We start from the raw sequence: 20,040 nt of genomic DNA, 5'->3' as shown, positions 1-20,040 counted from the left end.
AATCAGTATAAGTAAGTGACTTTAAAGGAATGTGATAATTCTATTTAAAAGTATAAGGATGTGATATTAAGGAATTTGTAGAATTTTAGAGTAATTAATATGAATTTGTTGATTTAAATCTTTTTATATATTTTTTTGCTTATGTAATTTAAACTGAAAATCACGATCATATATTTCTGATGGAATGCCAAAGTTCATTTGTATTAAAAATATGCATGAGCAATGAAAATAAATAGGAAAATACTTTTTGATTATGTCATTACCATGGTTTTAGCAATTACGCCTTCATGTGTTTTATTCAACAAGATTTATTTAGTGCAGACAATACAACACAAAAATATTGAAAAATACCTTGTTTTACAAAATTTATTTCCCTTAATTAACTTAAATATCGTTTTCTATTTTCTAATGATTTCCTTTAAGAAAAGGATGTAATGTTTACAATTATTTTCAGCATTCGTACCAATTCTGTGCATAAAATAAACATTTGCTTTAACAAAATGCCTTATCAGAAAGTATATATCCGGTATTTCCGGTATGTTATTATAACTATCACATATAAAATGATCATTTTACTTTAGTTTACATTTTTTCCATTACCAAAATCGTGTAGCAGACGCGGCGACACATGTGTCTTGTCACCCAGGTGACGTCACTAACAGCAACCAATGGCACGCTTTTCCCGTTCCTGGCCTAACCTTTAATATTAAAAAACCTTGGTTCTTTGGTTTTGTACCGTAATCCTCAATTTCCTGTACACCCGACGATTTGGCGATCGGCGACGAGAATTTGTCCCTCCACAATTTAACGGCGTAGTCAAACTGGTTTACATTACGTCAATGGAAGCTTTCCTTCTTTACATGTACGTTCTTCGACCGTACTGTCAAATTTTAGTGAATTTACAGCTTGGTGAATATGGCCGAAACAGAATTAAGAAAAGAGATTCGATTGTCAATGATACAGCTATTTTGATCAATAAAGTGCAAATTCGTTTAATAATAAGTGCTCTAAAGATTAACAAACAGGATTATCTGCACTGTGTAAGAATTACTAACTAGCCACATGTAATAACCGTGATAATCTAAGCAAAATCATCAAGGAATGAAGCGCAGAAGGCCAAACGCCTTTGTGTCTAATTAAATTAAATACCATTAATTAGGTCTAATTAAATTAAGTACCATTTCATCTCGAGTAGAAAAATAAACAGAAATATATCTTCTTCTTTTACGTACTACTAAAATTTTAAGATCAAAGACATATTTTAAAACTCTTTTTTTTTTTAGTTTATATTATTAAGATATAAATTTTTATTTCTTTTGCCAAAATGCTTTTTCCAAATCAAATGTGGATATCAGCCCTATTTTTCTTTTAGAGCTTTCTAATTTTTTTTTTTTTTTTTTTTTTTTTTTTTAAATGGCCGGGAGCTTTGTTTAATAGCCATTGGACTTGCGCCACGACAAGGGCTGGAATAATGATGGCCATTTCTTTATGAAAACACCTGTTAGGTGGCCACCTTTCCCTTCTATGAAGAGACGGACAGTTACAACCATGCCTTCTCCAGGATTCGAACCCGCGCCCATCGCTACGGCAGTCAGAGCCACTAGTCACTATACTGGCTGGACAACAAACAAACAAACAAACAAACAAACAAACAAACAAACAAAAAAAAGATAATGGAACGCTTTACGATTTTGCGTATCATCCTAGCGCAGGAGCCATGTTAATCTTCCCTGTATCATTCCAATTTTAGTTTATGTGTACTGCCGAAACTATCCCCATTATTAGGCTGGGAACCGAAGATTGCTTTATCATTATCAGTAAAATAACAATGTAACCTTTACCTTCATTAAAATAAAAATAAAAGTCAAAATTTGCAAATCCGCAGAGTAAGATTCACTGTGTGTTTTCGAATGTCCATTACTATATTAGAAATTAGAGTATTCATTGTCATCTTATAACAACATTTATAACAACATTAACGATAACGCTTATAAAACTAAAGATAAACTTCACATTCATTCAACAAAGCTGTCTAATTTACCAGAAGCTATAATCTACTTACTGCAAAACATTCTCAGTTATGAGGTTCTTAAGAAAGCCTGCCGTGCTAGATAATATACATTATTCAGTATTTCAAATGATGGACATTTTACTGCTGCTTACAGAGCAGCTCAATCGTTGCTATTTCATTAAATTTGAAAATTTTTATGCATTTTAATTAAGCCAGTAGATTCAAAGATTAAGTATATCTTTGTTTAATTGAAACTGTCAGAATGGATTAGGATTTAGGCATCTAAAAGCATTAGTGTAAATTCTTATCATTACATGGAAGTTATCCCCAGCATGAATTTGTAGTACGATTGCAAAAAATTTTCACATCCGCATATGTGCTTTCGTAGTGTAATTAACATGTCTAGCTAGAAAGTGGAAGATCCGGGTTCGAATCCCGCTGAGGCTACAGTTGATTTTTTAGGTTGCTTGGTCTGAAATGTCGAATGGTATCTACAGAGGTACTCAAATTAAAAATGTGTTAAATACTTCATCACTGCCTAAATTGGTCGACGCGGTCTTGCTCCTCTCCACAGTCACCAGATGGCTTAGCTATTCTCTAATTCTGTGAACGTGCAAATAAACTTGCAGAAGCCTCTTCTATGCTTCACCCTAGAAAAACATTGATCATATATTTCTTAGGGCGGAGCACAGAAGGGGTTGACAATGATTGATTCATTTACAAAATTTCATATAAGAGCAAAAGAGAAGAAGTGTTCCACATCATTTTAAGTTCAGAGACAGAGAATTCAATTAAAATGGTTATTTTTTTTCTGGTGTTAATTGGTTATTTTTTCCGAGTTAATAAAACTTAAAAATTTTATAAAATTTTAAAGGGATTTGTTTATTAGCTTAATTCTTCTGTGATAAACTGGATTATTATAGATTATTGTTAAATAAAAAATAGAGAAGAAAGTGTTTAATTGCATCGCTGCTGAACTTCCTAAAGCTGAGTTCTAAATTTTATTCAATTTTTCACTTCACAGTGACTTAGGAAGTTTTTCTTTCACTCTATATTTATTAAAAAATACCACTGTCTTATTTCACTATTAAATTTATTCATACATTTAATCTTTTAAACTTTCAATCTTGTAGACTATTTTTCAGTTACAATTGCAAAGCTAATTATTATTTAGCATATATAATATGCATTTATCTTTCAGGAATTTACAAAATGTATCAAATATTTTAATAATTGCTTAAAATCGTATTTTATAATTAGCATCGTATAAACTTCTAACATATTAACTAAAAATCAAATTATCTGTCTTAATGTTCTGATTTAGTTTAATAAAGATTTAAGTATTAAAGAAGTTTCCTTACTTGAAATCAAAAAAGACTTGATCCAAACTAGAAAGTCTCCACAATTAAATATACAAGGTTTTGCTCCGGGAGAAAAACCCTTCAACTTTTCAAGTTTTAGGGATGCCCGCAATCTACATCTTGATTTTAAGAGCACGTGAAGAGTGTATCAAGAACCTTCCGACAATCATCAAAGTAAATACTGACTAAGCTTAACTGATAAAAGTAGAAATATAATTTATCATTCTGTAGTGGATGATATCAGGTTGATAGTTCTCAAAAGCATACCGCTAAAAAGAGTGATTTTTAAATCTTATGGTAATTTATAATTTAAAAGGTACGTTGGAAACCATTGTCCTTTAAGATTATGCGAATTTAAATGAACAAGTGTACAGCAATATCCGGTTACAACATTGCTCAATACACGGCACATTGAATATTTTGAGGGTATTGCTGAAAACCAAATATGAACTACGCGATCTCAAAAGTACGCGCTTAGCAACAAAATTCAAACTATCGTCAAAGGAATTTTGCTGTCAGACATAACTGACAATGAGGATGAAGGGAAGGAGAGAGACGATATGACGTGGGAATGGGGAAAAAAAGTGGTTGTTTCAAACTGAAAAATGTTGCAAGAATTTGAATACATTGAATTAATTACTTGTACTCAAAATTACTGAGGTTGAATTGGCATCATACAATTATTATCTGCTAAAAAATGTTTAATTATGCAAAGAAGGCAAATACTGGAAATGCTTTGTTTTTTAACTAATGCTGCAAAGGTTTTTCAAAGATATATTTTCATATCCATATATAGATGCTGTCGTATTACACACAGCCTAGAAAAGGGTTTGGCAAGTAAGACAACTGTCTCAGGTAATCAAATAAAATGGAGCCAAAATGGCTACAAAACATTAGCAACATATGGTTAACGTAATAGGAGCAAAATTATTTAAATACGAATTAACTGATCTAATTTATTAGCTTTTGCAATCTCGCTTCTTTCATAAACAATTTTTATTGTAAAGTTTCCATTAATTTCAAGAAAGGGGTTTAGAATTTTTTTATTAAAAATAATGTAGCTTAATTAAGAGAAACATTGATGACATTAATTTACTGTCAAAAGTACTGCAGTTTTAGAATACTATATATATATATATGTTTTCGGTACTCACAACGCAACCACCTTAACAGAAGCTTTTCAGAATCTGCCAAACTCTGGCAACCATGCACATAACCATTCTTCTGGCAACCATGCCCATAACTATCATCAGTCAAGCAAGTCCGCCATTTTCATTTTTTCATTGTATTCCAAGTTCAGACGGTTTTTATAAACAAATCATCATATTTTTGGATCTTAGTTTTAAAGTATGGAATTTGTGGAATTTGCCAGCAATGGAAGAAACTGTGGTAAAATTTCTTCAGGAATACTGAATTCTATCGAAATTTTTCTAAATGGAGCATATTTAAATATATAAATTTCTTCGGAAATCTAACATTTGGATTCATTTACGGTTATTAATGGAATAGCTACAATTATTGCTAGACGGATTAAGTAAAAACTGGAATCTAAAGCGTCAAGGTAAGACATGGCTTTTTTTTTTTTTTTTTTTTCCATGAATGTTTTAGCTTTACAGAAATAAAACAGGAGTTTTAAAATTTTGAGTTTTATTGTGCAGGAATTAACACAAAATGTTCCGGCTGATTTTAGGGTAATTGATTACTGGAAATTACAAAAAGCTCTGACTTTTGCGAAAGCAAGTAATGTCCTCCCTAAAAACAATGTCTCCAAATCATTAAATTCTGTTAGTAAATTAACATTGTTTTTAAAATATAACTATAGTAAAAAGGTATTTTTTCCCTGCATGAATATTTATATTAAAATGAAAGCAAACACCCCCCTAAAAAAAACTAAGTTTAGCTCGGAAGTAAATAAGGTTAGAAAATCATTACTATCAAAGACTTTTGGTTAAAACCACTGAACACTGGTAGTTCATACGAGGTTCAAAGTCCAGCATGGATATTCTTAATATATATTTTCGCATTTTTTCCACATGCAACGTAACTGCAAGTCAGTTTACATTCCTTTATCAGCTACTCGAACCAAATCAAAAAGTTTACTAATTATTTATGACGTTTAATGTCATTTACTACTGTAAAATGTAACTTAAACTTTTTATTAGATAAAATGACTTATCACAATGTCTAAAACTAAATACAAAAATTTGAGAAGGGTGTAAAAGATCCTTTTATTTTAAACTCGAGAAGATGACCAGAAGGCACTTCTCTTACTTACAAATCCGCCAACACTTATGGAGAGAGCTCAAAGGTAGAAATTCAAATGTAAGCTAAATTTAAATACCTAATATCCAAAATCTACACAGAGCAATTTAATCCGAAATTGCCTTGGACTACATGAACGTTAATTTAAACTATCGGCAAGAAGCAACGCCGAAGACAGGAAGTCTTATCAAGATACCAAAACCTTGTAACGTGGTTTTCAAACGGCCAAACACGCTCTGATCCCCACACGAGTTCATTCGCATTCTGACGAGAAAATAGAAAGAGAGAAATGACAGTAAAGATTCCAAACATAAACAAAAAAATAAATAAATAAATAAAATCTGAAACGTTTCAGATTTTAAATTACGTCCAAATGCAGATTTTTCATTATTTAATTTCTTTAAATATAATGCAGGGCGATAATATTTGGTGGTTGACAATACAATATTGAAAATTATACAATTTGAAAAGTGAATCTGACATTTATAGATAACCAACACAAAATGCCAAAATGAAAATAATAGTCCTTCAGGGCAAATTGCCCCTTTGGACTAATAACTATTATGTAAATTAAATAAACCTCATATATTAACAAATTAATTTTGTTAACAGCAGAGAAAAACTATTATCATGAATTTTACGTAAATTTCTGCTCTTTATTATAGATTTATTTATATAAATGCATCTAATATATAAAGTGAGAAATGATAAATCATTGCAATGGGTTCAAAATAATAATCTTTTTTTAAGCAAATCGGTATAAAATTTTACGTATTTTATCTGAGCAGAATTTAATACTGAAAGGAACAAAAAAGATAAATAAAGTTTTTTAGTCAAAAACTTTACCTAGGATATCACACTCTTTTAACACACGTCAGTAGTATTTCCGTTGTTTCCAACATGTGTAACGTGAATGCAGTTCTCATTAGTAAGAGCCATTGAACACTGGTAGTTCGGTCGGGGGGGTCCAGTCCCGGCGAAGCGGTTGGCTGCTTCAAGGAGATAAGAAAGTTCCTACCTCCATGATTCCATTAATACACTAAGGTTCACTAAACACTAAAGTTCCAGTAATTTCCTACCTCCATGGTCCCGGCGAAAGGGCTGGCTGCATGGCCGTTATCGTGGTTTTCGCCATGTGTAACGTGGATACGAGCAAGTTTCCCTTAAAAAATACTCTACGGTGCATCCCTCCCTTCACGTGTAATGACTAAGGGTGGAGCACGTAATAAGTAAAAAAAAATGTATCAACAAAATTTAAGGAAATGTTTACTAACTCAGACTGATAATGAACAACTGACAGAAGAGCTAATTTTTTAGGAAAATGTTTTTTCATAGCATTTGTTCTAATCTCACAGTTAAAAGAGGTATAATTTATTAAAAGAGATAACAATCAGTTTATTGCCAATGGATTTAGGTATTTCAGAAAGAGTGCCAATCAATAACTTAGCATTGAAATATCCAAATAATATAAGTGCTCTTGAAATATCATTAGAAATGATCTAGTTTTGAAAATTACGCTGTTTCAATAGTTCTAATCACAAAATGAACATTAAATTGCTTAAGATTAATTCAAGAATACAGTTTTATAGAATGGCATCTAAAGTTGGAAACTGTGTTAAGAATATTTTTAGTTTGTCAGTTACTATCAGCGTGAAAAAAGCTTAAGTAAACTTAAAATAATAAAAAAATTACGTAAAAACTTCCTTTGGATGGGGTGGGGGGACTTTCAGACGTAGTTATTCCTTCTATAGAACATACATTATGCAATTAAGTAGATTTTGAAAAAAAAATTATTATCGATATGCTTAGTTAAAAGCAAGAAGTGTTAAATTACAAAAAAAGATTATTAATTACTACGATACTTTTCATATTCATTTAATTGGGCCCACCAGCGGCCGAGCGGTAAAGTCGCTGAACACTGGTAGTTCGGTCCGAGGTTCGAATCCCGTGAACGGGCTGGCTGCATGGGCGTTTTCGTGGTTTTCCCCATGTGTAACGTGTATACGAGCCAGTTTCCCTTAGAAAGTCCTCCACGAAGGCATCCCTCCCCTTAGGCAGATGGCCCTCGAGGCTTTGCCATAATCATACACATATTCATTTAATTAATTTCAATATCATTTGTAATTTATCAGAAAGGCACTTTTTAACAATTTTATTTAAAAATTATAAATTATTACTTGTGTTAGGTTTCTGAAACTGTGAAGCTACAAGTAAAACGTCTGATCTGGATACCACATGAATTCCTTGTATAGCCTATTACATATTTCCAGCGTCATTCTGACTAGAGGGCGCTATGTTCGTCCCAATAGTCAGTGGCAGGCAGGATACTAAACCTGTAGGACATGGAAGGCAGAGATGCCTAATAAAATAATATATCTCTAATTGATTGAAATTTTCAAATATTTTCTTGTAAATAAATGTTGTTATTGTTTACAAAACCTCCTATTATCTCTTGGATGCACCTTTAGTCTCACAGAACCATTAGATGCAAAATTGGTGCATCTTGTCCGCGAATGTGGAATATCGGAAGTAATTAGTCATCATTATTATAGTTCTGAGAAGTTTGGATACTGTACGTACGCTTTTGGATACGTAACATTGCATACTGGACTGTGGAGGTAAGATCTTTGGAATTCACAAATTCTGAATTAATATGGATAAGCTTTCGAAAATAATTGAAAAAAGAAGTAACGTTCGCGCTAGTGTTACTAAACTAGTTAAAAGAGTGCAGAAGCTGATGAAGCTGTCGAAGACGTAAGTTCATTATCAGAACTACTGGAGCTATTAGAAACGAAGCAGCAGATCTTGAAAAGCCATGATTTAGAGGTGGAAGCACTCATAGACGATCCGGAAAAATTTAAAATTGAATTAAAAGGTTCGGAAGAATACGATGACAAAACATTGTTCGCTAAGATTAAACTAAAGAGCAAAATTAAAGAATTAGCAACAGAAAATGTTCAGCGGACTTCTTCAGTTCTTAACACATCTAGTGTTTCGGAAAACACCGTTACGGCTTTAAAATTACCAAAGTTAGAAATTTCGCTATTCTCTGGTGATTCTGGCAAATTTATGGAATTCTTAAACTGTTTTGATAGCGCAATCGATTCAAACAATTCACTTACGAAAATTGAAAAATTCCAATATTTAAAATCTCTTCTTTCTGGTCCTGCATATAACGTTGTTGCGGGTTTTGAATTACATGAGAAAAACTATGACTCATGTCTTGAGCTTTTAAAAAAAAGATATGGTAGAACTGATTCTATTATAAATTCTTACATGATTAAATTATTAAGCTTAGAACCCGTGAGATGTTAGTCTAATGTTAAGGGTTTGCGTAAATTATACGATGAAAGAGAAGTTAATATGAGAAATTTGCGTTCATTAAATGTAACGGAGAGTTCATATGGGCATTTATTGGATCCAGTATTATTGAAGCTGCTACCACAAGATTTGGTGTTAGATTTTCACCGAAAACGAAACAGGGAAGTGAATTGTGAGGTTTCGGAAATTATTCCGTTTTTGAGGAAGGAAGTCGAATCTAGGGAAATTGCCGAAACTGTGATGAGCCCCCTAAAAAGTTACGAAACGAAACTATTCTTTTCCCAAAATTATCAAAGTGGTCAAACTTATCAGAAAAACTATTCAAAGCCTAAAAATATATCAACCGCTTCAGCGTTAAATACACAAATAAAAAATGTTTGTTTATTCTGTGACGGTCATCACGATTCCGTAAGTTGTAAAAAATTCGATGTAGAACAAAAAATAAATAAGCTGAAGGTTGAAGCTAGATGCTGGTGTTGTTTTAAAAAATATCACATGTCTCGCGTATGTAGGGCAAAAATATCGTGTAGCAATTTTCATCATGAGTCTGTGTGTAGAAAAAATAAACCCGGTAATGTTACGATGAGAGGTTGTGAGAAGCAAGTGGAAAGCGAAACTGTTTTGAATGACTCACAATCTAAATCTAATAAAAACGCCGAGAATATTTCTGTGTCTCATAGTAATATATGTACCAAAAATAAGTCCTTTTTACAAACATGTACAGTTTTAGCCTGTTCGGATAAAAATTCAGTCTTAACTAATGTTATTTTAGACAATGGTAGTCATCGAAGTTTTATTTCATCTCGATTAGTTAAAGAATTAAAATTAAAGCCAATACGCTACGAAAGAATAGCTATTTTTGCTTTCGGAGACAAAATGGCACGTGAGAAGGAATACGGTATCGTTTCATTGACGTTGCGCAATAGGGATCAATGTTCGAAATCGTACGAGTTAGAAGCTGTCATAACGGAATATATATCTAATTTGTCCTTGAAAATTCCTGATGTATCTATGCGCTGAAGGAAAGCTTTGGCTGATTCATTTTCTGGCGACTGTCAGACGGAAATACTTATCGGATGCGATTCATTTTGGGATGTTGTTTATGACGAGAGAGTAAAGTTAAATAAAAACATTACTGCGATAAATTCTTGTTTCGGCTGGTTATTAGCGGGAGTGGAAGGAAGTAATAAATTGACTAATAATTATGAAAATGTATGTTTAGTCATGGACTCTTCTTCCATTTTGTACGATTTGAAAAAATTTTGGGAAATAGAAGAATTTCAGTCAGACAAACAAAACTTTTCTGAATGGGACAATCAATTGATTGAAAAATTTGAAAATTCTCTGGAATTTAATGGGGAAAGGTACGGTTGTAGATTGATGTGGAAGGAAAACTTGGGACCTGCAACTGGGTTGAATTCTAAATATGAGGTTGCGAAAAAGCGTTTTGATTCGTTAAAGCGCAAACTAAATAAAAATCAAGAAATTTATGACCAGTATAAACAAATTATATCGGATCAGTTAGAATGTCAGATTGTGGGAAAATGTGTTAATGAAGATAAAAATTCAGGATATTATATGCCCCACAGAGCGGTAATTAGGGATGACAAGGAAACAACTCGAGTTAGAATTTTTTATGACTGTAGCAGTAAGGCTAATGAAAATAATAAATCTCTTAATGAGTCTCTAGAATCGGGAGTAAATCTTTATGCAAATTTATTGGACATAATTCTTAAATTTCGAGAATATCAAGCTGCATTTTGAGGAGATTTAGAGAAAGCTTTTCTTATGATAGAGATTGCGGAGGAAGATAGAAAATACCATAAATTTTTGTGGTTTCCCGAAGAGGTAGGTAATTCAACCGAAACTCTTCATTTAAATCGTCTCCCATTCGGTTTAAATACTTCGCCATTTTCCTAGGCTTGCGTTTTGAAATTTCACATTAAGAAATTTAAGGAACATCATCCAAAATGTTATGACATGTTAAATTCTTTTCTTTACGTTGATGATCTCTGCTATAGAGCCAATACCGTTCAATATGCTTATCATTTGACGTCTAAGGCAATAGAGATATTAAAGGCAGCGGGATTTCATTTGAGGAAATTAAAAACTAATTGTCCGGAGTCGCATAAACTTTGGAATGAAAACGGATATGAGGAAAATACTGACTTCGGGCAAGGAACAGGTTTTTTGGGATTGAAGTGGGATCCGGTTGAGAATAAAATTAAATTATATTTAAGAGATGTTAGGGATTCCATTGATGCTAGAATCACCAAGCGTCACGTTTTGAGAGTTATTTCAAAGATATTTGATCCATGTGGACTGATTAGTCCCTTTGTAATCACTGTGAAAATTCTTCTGCTAGAGATGAGGGAACGTGGTTTACAATGGGATGAAGATTTGCCAAGTGACCTACAAAATAAATGGAGAACCTGGTGTTCTGAACTTTGTGCACTTGAATCAGTATCTATTGAAAGAAGGTTTTTTGAAAGTGAAGAAATAAGTGAAGTTTCTCTTCATGTGTTTTGTGACGCCAGACCCAAGGTATATGGGGCTGTTGCGTTCTTACGGTACGTGAATTGCAATGGCCAAATCAAAGTGAGCTTTATAATGTCAAAAAGTAAGGTTGCTCCTTTAAAAACTTTGACTCTTGCAAGATTAGAGTTAATGGCAGCACTCCTCGCTGCACGTTTAGGAAATTATTTACAAGGTCTATTTCCTAATTTCGCGAAACAAATTTTCTTCTGGAGCGACTCTCAAATCGTCCTTCATTGGTTGAAAGGATCTTCAAAACAATGGAAACCATTTGTCGCCAACAGAGTAGCTCAAGTGCAGTCGCTGACTCTACCAGAGTGTTGGAATCATTGCAGTGGCTCCGACAATCCCGCAGACCTTACTACTAAAAGAGAATCGGCTAGGAAGATTCTTACAAGTTCTCTGTGGTGGTTAGGCCCTGTTTGGTTGTCTAAATCGCTTTATTCGTGGCCTCTTCAAGAATCGCTACATCATTTTAGTGACATCTGTGATGAACGCGTTATAGTGAAAGAGCGACGGACTGCACTGGTTAATTCCATGGTAACCAGTTCAACTAATGGAAACTTACCTATGTCGTCGTTACTGGACGTTAATGACTTCAGAGAAATAAGTAGATTACTGCGTGTTACTGCTTGGATTAAAAGGTTTGTGCACAATTCTAAACCTAATTCTACTAAATTAAATGGACCTATATGTGCTCCAGAACTCGAGCAAGCTTTGCGTTTTTGGATCAAAGCTACTCAATTCAAGCATTATAGTACAGAAGTTACCCAACTTCTTTGTAAAGGAACTATTGACAAGAGTTCACACATATTTAATTTGAATCCTGAACTTGATGATAATAACTTACTTTGTCTAAAGGGACGTTTACAGTTTTCAGATAACGATATGCGAGCCAAACATCCTTGGTTTCTTCCATCTAATGATAAATTTGTTGAACTACTTATCTGTGATTCTCATACTAAAATGTGCCATTTAGATGTTGATGCAACTTTAACACATTTACGAGAACAATTGTGGATTGTTAAAGGTAGTCAATTTGTGAAAAAAGTGTTAAATAACTGTCTGATTTGTAGACGATTCAAAGTGAAATCTGGAATGCAGGTGGTTGCCCCTTTACCGCCTGATAGAATTCAAGAGCATCCACCATTTGATATATGCGGTGTGGATTTTGCCGGACCATTTTTTGTTCGTGATTTTAATTCAAAGTGTTATTTACTTATATTCAGCTGTGCAGTGACAAGAGGTATCCACTTAGAAATAGTTCTTAACATAAGTGCTGATTTTTTTTTTTTTTTTTTTTTTTTTTTGTTAGGATTCCGACGATTTGTTTCTCGCCAAGGATTATGTTCCACTATATATTCTGATAACGCCGAAGCTTTTAAAAAAGCAAATTGTGAATTGAAAAAATGGTGGAATCAGATAGATAATGATCAAGTTAAAAATTTGCTTGCTTCTAAAGGTATAGTTTGGAATTTTATAGTTGAAAAAAGTCCAAATGGTGGGGAGGTTTCTGGAGAGACAGATACGAACGGTTAAAGCCTGCTTAAAGAAAATTGTTGGACGATCCTCTCTCTCTTTGAAGGAATTGGAAACTGTTTTTTCGGAAATTGAAGCTCTGGTTAATTCCAGGCCTATCACGTATCTGTACAACGAACCCTCAGAACCCTCTCCACTCTCCCCATCTCATTTTCTTATTGGTAAAAGATTGGTGTCTTTACCTGTAATAAAACAAAAAAATGAAAATTTAAATGTTAATAGGAATTCTTTGGTAACGACGTGTAAATATCAGCAAACACTTTTGAATCACTTCTGGAACAGGTGGAGAAAGGAATATTTACTTAATCTAAGATCAGTTTATATTTCTCCACAACCAGGTAGTTTCATTTAAAGTGAATGATATTGTTTTGATTAATGATGAGCGTTATCCCAGAAATATGTGGATGATGGGAAAAATTTTAGAGCTATATCCAGGAAGAGATGGAAAAGTTCGTTCTCTTATTCTTATTCAGACTCCTAAAGGACAAATAAAACGCTCAGTACAACTTGTGTATAATTTGGAAATCAATCCTTAATTGCGTTAGTTTAATTGAGTTGCAACCTGTTAATGTTCTATCTGTGTATTAATAATAGTTTAATTGTGCTTATATTTTAAGGCTTGATATTTGAACATTTTTATTTGGAAGTTAAGAGTGCAATTTGTTTTTGTATGTCAAGTGACTGAATAATTTTGAAGCTTTGTATTTGATATAATATGCTATTTATATTTTTACTCTTGTAATTTTAATGGTTCCTGAATGTAAATTTAGCTAAAATTCAATGGTAAGTGAACTCAAGTGAGTTCAGGTGGGGAGTATTACATATTTCCAGCGTCATTCTGACTAGAGGGCGCTGTGTTCGTCCCAATAGTCAGTGGCAGGCAGGATACTAAAGGTGTAGGACATGGAAGGCAGAGATGCCTAATAATATATCTCTAATTGATTGAAATTTTCAAATATTTTCTTGTAAATAAATGTTGTTATTGTTTACAAAACCTCTTATTATCTCTTGGATGCACCTTTAGCCTCACAGAACCATTAGATGCAAAATAGCCTATTAAATTATACACATTTTTTCCTGCATTTCATTTAAAGTTATTTCCTCGAATTTCATTAGAAATGTGTTTCTTATTCAGTTGATTTAGTTCCTTCTTCACGGCAAAGCAAAAACACATAAAAACTCAAAACATCTTCATTAAAAATTGTAAAATACAGAAAAACATACGACGACCTTTGCTAGGTTTCAGACATCCTTTCTTATATACGATATATATATCTATATATGTAATATATTCAGAAGTTGGAATTTTGATGGCCTAGAAGTGGCGATCCATAATGACCAGGAAACTGGAGACGAAGGCAGATTAAATCTTCAGTTTTATTTTCAGCAACATATTGCGGCTACACACAAGTCGGCACGTTAAATGTGCTTGTTCCAAAGGGCTTAATATTTTTGATAGATTTGCAGCAAAAAAGAAGAAGCAGACAGACTGCAGTAAAGCTAACGCAAAGCGTAGAAAGAAAATGCGTAATGTTCAGGATGAAATTTTAAGTCGAACTGAGTTAGTTTTGGTTCTCAAACCATTTTGATTGGATATTAATATTGCTGTAAAATTATTATTGGCTGCTTGAGTTTTAGTTCAGTTTACATCACCAGAATTACGTAAGAGTCATATGACATAGATTTTTCTCGAAATGACGCAGAGCAAATAGATGTTGCTATTTTTAGAATAGAGAAGGGAAATTAATTTACGCTGCTAATTTAATTTTTTACATAATCTTTATTTTTCTTACATATATATACGATGGGTGTAGCCAATTTCGGCGAAAAAGCAGAGATGCGCAACTACATGTTATAGCAGTCTCATACACAAAATTTAAACGTTCTACGGCTACTCATTTTTGACTTATGGAAAGATACATACAATAGATCCGAATGTACACTGCGGAGGAAAAAAAAAAAAAAAAAAGGCCAGTTTTATATCTTCCGTTCTACTGGGCCGATTGACGAAATTCAGTTTGCGTTTTCATGTCTCGAAGGAGCGACTTAGGATATGTATTAGATTTATTTATAGCATTGTTCTAATATAGGTATTTTGACACAAAAGCGGATGTTTTCTGAAGCGACATACCAATTTTTTTCCATATTTCCATTCTACGACTCAAATTATGCCGAATTGCCAAGTTTTGCAAAAACCGCACGAGTATTTTTTTTTTTAAATTAGCTCACAACATTTTAGCTTTTCAGTGTTAATTGAATTTGTTATATATTTATTAATATCTCTTTTTTTTATTAAACTTACTTGATTCCTTCTTCCAGAATTCGAAATTTAGGTTCGAACAAATAAAATTCACCCATTTTTTTATGATTTATTTTTAAAATTTGTACTTTTAAATAATTTTTATAAATTTTTAGAAAAATATTTTGAACTATAAAATGTTTACCATCATCCTAAAGTAGATGCATTTATAAGTATACCTGCAAAACAATTAGAGTTTTAACCGGGACCATGCTTCCATTTTTATTACATATCATGCGAATATATATTTTTTTTAAGGCATATTAGTAGTGTACAAATGAGAGAGCTGGCGCAGTGACCTTTGGGGGCGAAACAATGACTGCGAAACCCTCCATTAAAATCGAACCCACTTTTAGAATGTGATGGCTCTCCAACCCTCCATTAAAATCGAACCCACTTTTAGAATGTGATGGCTCTCCAACCCTCCATTAAAATCGAACCCACTTTTAGAATGTGATGGCTCTCCAACCCTCCATTAAAATCGAACCCACTTTTACAAACGCTACTTTTCCAAAACGCCGCTTTTACAAACGCCACTTTTCCTCTTCATCGCATGCTTCTTTTGCAAGGGGACATTCGTCCCCCACATAATCCACTGGCATGGTATATTTAGTGAGGGTATTAATTTATACCATCAGTGCACCATTATGTATGGCTTCTAGAGCGTCAAAGGAGAGACAATGGGTAATTGATTAATAATACCTAGTGAATAATAAAAGCATTTAAAGAGATGCATTCTATATGTAAAGATGGAATTGTTACAAGAATTAAACACATTTAGTTCGCTCAATGAGTTCAAGAAAATGAGCGAACTTAATATCAATGAAAAGTATCCGGTTACAGAAATTAGAGAAATAAACACAAAGTATGGTAAAAAAATAATAGTCCATTTACCTGAGTGTGTTGTATCTTTACCGAAGCGATGTGATAACAAAGCATCTGATTATTTAAAGCTCAATGGCATTAAACCTCTTTATTTTGTTTATTTAGGAAGTAAAGATGTCGGGAAAGCCCAACCTGGAAACATGTTTAAATTTGAGCAATAACTTTTTTTTTTTAATGGTTTTAGAATCATTAAAAAATAAATTAGGCTTAGTTACACAAAAGAAATCTGGTCATTTTTGATAGAGTGTCATAACCCATATTCTGTACCTTACTATTCTTTTCTTCGTGTAGTATTTGATACATTTGAATAATATATTTTAAAATTAGCGAATGAATTTCAGGATAATTATTATTCATATCTGTTTCTTCTTCAACAGCAGTCAGTAAATGCTGACACATTCTAGCAAGGCCGCACATTCTGCTGTTATTACCTGAGCTATATAAAGCTCTAATATCACCGAATAAGTCATAAATATTTGCCATCTTTACATATAGAATGCATCTCTTTAAATGCTTTTATTATTCACTAGGTTTCATCAGACCCCTCGAAATTTTACGAAACCTTCGTTTGAAATGACTCTGAGATCAGTATATTCATAAGCTGTAGTAATTAACTATGATGACACTCACCAACGATACCAAGGACTCGCTCGCCGAGGTACCGAGAAGAAAGCCAGGAAGGCCCCGCAAGCATGACCGAAGGACCCCGCGGACACTCTCCCCCATTGGACTAAACTTTGAGCGAACAGCCATTACAACACGCACATACACAGTAAATATAGACGGCCTTACCATCATGATAAGATAAGCTATCATACTTTTTCCCAATGTAGAGGTTGGAGGGCGCAGCGCCCTTCACCTGGAGTTGTGGTCTGACTGGACTCACAGGGCTCACAGGCGCGCCAGCTGCACCTCCACAGGCCACCTCTCGCACAACATATATAAGACACATAGAGGACATACACTGTAAGACTCTGACGCTTTAGCGTCGGGGATCCCACTTATGAATAACGGTGAATGCTACTCTATTGGTTCAACGGCGAGAGTAAGCTGACATGTCTTTTTGGCTAGGTTAAGACCATCAATCCGGATTGAATGACATCAATCCGGGAGAGGTCGGGGTTTGAACTTGGGACTTTGATGTTAGTAGTCCTGCGCGCTAACCGTTCAGCCAGGGTACCCGTATTCAATAATTGCTAACTGTCTTATAAATGTAACATATCAAACATGTTTTGTGAAGTGCTGCCATCTGTTGTCACTTTCTAATACTACGCATTTAGACGCAGTCAAGGTCGTGACGTATACGATAGAATAAAAAAAAAAAAAAAAAAAAGCACTTATCATTTCCTCAAGCTAGGAACACGTTTCACTCCAAGGTCATTTCATCAGCGTTCGCTTCGATTTTTTTTCCCCACGCGGGACGTTGAAAACGGAAACACGATCATAACAAATTGCGGGTAGTTATTTTATTTTTAATGCTACACAGCATTAAAAAATTACTAGGTTTAAGGTTCATTTTCGCTGCTATATCTATATAAATTTCTGTTGCATATGTTAGTTAGAAGGATGCAAATCAGTTTTTTATAGTGCATCTCGTAAAAGGCATTCGATAGTAAATGGTGTTTATAAGTCATCAGATGACAAAAGTCTATCTTATCCTGGTGTTCTAAGATAAACTCTTCGCTAAAGGTTTGATATCTGACAATTCGTTCCCATTCCAGCTGTTCTGCGAATTCCCTCATGAAATCTTCAGTGAGTGTTTGTTGGGAAGAGATAAGAACCATATCGATATAGTCTTTGTGCTTCCGCATGAAGTCTATGCTCAGTACTTGGTAGTGGGAAACTGTTATCCAATGCACTTTTGTTATATGTTTATCGAGGAAAGGTTCTGTCATCTTTTGGTACCTGCAAGCTTGTTCCCAGTCTAAACTATAGGCATATTTGTCCATGAAGGGTTCCGACAATTTCTGGTATTTGGAGATTTCATACCATTCAACTAAACCTTCATGTTTTTCTATAAATGGTTCTGATAACGTCTGATACTGACAAATGACCTTCCAGTTCACCTGATTTGAGAATTCTTCGATGAACTCCTCCGAAAGAGTCGAGTATCGACTCACGAGCGACCAACTTATATTCTGTTGTAATGCCCTGATTTGTCCTTCCAACAAACCGGTCTTCGAAATATCGTTCCAATTTACGTCAGCCATTTATTATAAACACAAAAGAATTTCTACTTTCAAGTATACATAAGTTTTTAGGTCCTTAGTCTTAACGAATACTTGTATCTCTTTATCTTTCTTAATATAGTTTATAAATGATACCTGTTCGGTGTTATAATTGAACTCCCGCAGCATCTTATTACCGTTAAAAATTTGAGCTTCAACCACACTTTCAAGATAAGTACCATTATTATCTATGAGTGCGAAGAAGGTTATTTTAGCCTTTACACTTTCATTCAATGTCATAAGTGCTCCATTCAGTAAATTATTACTGAACGAAGTAAATGTCACCTTCTGAAATTTTGAGCTGCTGTACCCGCTTTCAGGAGGATCTGCGCATACATAAACACTTTGAGTATATTCCTGTAATTTTTCTTCAGTATGCTTGAATCCTATTTCCAAGCTTTTAAGCTTCTTCGAAGTCTGTGACGAATAATTTTTAAAGCTGTTTACCATAGCATCATTACTTCTCCTAGCTTCCAGCTTTAATTCCTCTATTCTGTTGGTCATAACATCATAAAGTGTCCTAATTTCCAGCTTTAAATCCTCCAATTCTCCGGAAACGAAGGACTTCGTGGTGACATCGTTGGCGTCTACTGGATCTTTACAGTTTTTCAGCACCTTGTTTTCCATATCATAATTCCCATCGTTTGTGAGTTTAAACCCTATTCCAGGTGGACCGCGAAGACCCACCGCTTTTCTGGGATAGTATATTCCAAAAGGATACCAAGCCATCTTTATTATTATATAAATAAGTTTTTAATAGATTGTAATCTATTAAAATCTAAAAATAATCTCTAAATATTACATCCTTAAAGTATTCAACACTATGATCTTCTTTTCTACCATATTGAGTTTGCATCTCTTTCTCTCATTCAAAACAAAGTAAAATACATACTTATCATCAGGGCTGCTCTTCAGTCTCCAGTGAAATTCAATCATCGGGTTGCTAACATTTACGTACGGCTCGTGAAAAGATAAGTTGAAGCATATGATTGGATAGAGACTTCTAAAGGTTTCATAGTTGATCAGACATCCGGCTTCGGAAGTGATATTGTCAAGCCCTGCATCTAAGAGAGCGGTGTAGAGTCTCGAATAATCTTTTTTCTCAAAGTCCATAGTATAATTGATGTTTGGCACCCTCACGTTATTGACCATAAGCCAGCAATCAATCATGTTTAAGTTATCGAACAGCATGTTGTTTTGAGAAAAGTTTTCGTTTCTTTTATCATATTGGGGCACAACGTAAAGGCTCATCACTTCATCAGTAGTGGCGGGTATGTTGCATGATCCGCTGCTATTTTCTAAAATGTTGGACTTGACTACTCTAGGTTGCCTCCAGTTAATGTCGATGGATTGGTCCGACAGAATCAGTTTTGTAAACTGACCATCAACAGAAGAATTGAATTTAACATAAGGTAGCCAAAGCGAAAGTTTCTTGACTTGTACTTTATATTTAGGATTAGGTACATTTGTATACAACATGTTCCTGTGACTGTTTCTTTGAAACTGAAATTTTACATCAAAGCCTGTAATGACTTTTTCATAATCATTGAGGAAGCCGAAAATGTATTTGAGCGGTATAAATATGTGCACAGACTGACT

At 33.8% G+C, this 20,040-nt stretch overlaps 2 protein-coding genes and 1 non-coding gene across 10 annotated transcripts in view; 1 reads left to right on the top strand and 2 right to left on the bottom strand.

Moving 5' to 3' along the window:
* Window positions 1-3,525, bottom strand: part of LOC146998829 (alcohol dehydrogenase class-3-like) — a 116,868-nt gene extending 113,343 nt beyond the window's left edge. For 2 of the 5 annotated variants that reach the window (XR_015039752.1, XR_015039751.1), the window contains exon 1: window positions 3,373-3,522. The gene's annotated coding sequence lies outside the window, so the exon portion shown is untranslated. Of the gene's footprint in view, window positions 1-2,538; window positions 2,662-3,372 lie in introns of all 5 variants that reach the window. The other 3 variants (XM_085811713.1, XM_085811712.1, XM_085811714.1) reach the window with 3 other exon arrangements.
* Window positions 1-20,040, top strand: part of LOC146998828 (uncharacterized) — a 168,552-nt gene that overhangs the window by 124,351 nt on the left and 24,161 nt on the right. The gene's annotated exons all lie outside the window — the stretch shown is intronic.
* On the bottom strand, window positions 1,668-1,775 carry LOC146998830 (U6 spliceosomal RNA). Its single transcript, XR_015039947.1, has one exon. It is a non-coding gene; the product is annotated as a U6 spliceosomal RNA (small nuclear RNA).

The sequence above is a fragment of the Stegodyphus dumicola genome, chromosome 2, assembly GCF_044657685.1.
Source record: "Stegodyphus dumicola isolate Sdum_Otavi_A_Nest chromosome 2, ASM4465768v1".
Lineage (NCBI taxonomy): Eukaryota > Metazoa > Arthropoda > Arachnida > Araneae > Eresidae > Stegodyphus > Stegodyphus dumicola.
Note: the sequence above shows the minus strand (reverse complement) of the source record. Positions and strands in the feature narration are given on the sequence as shown.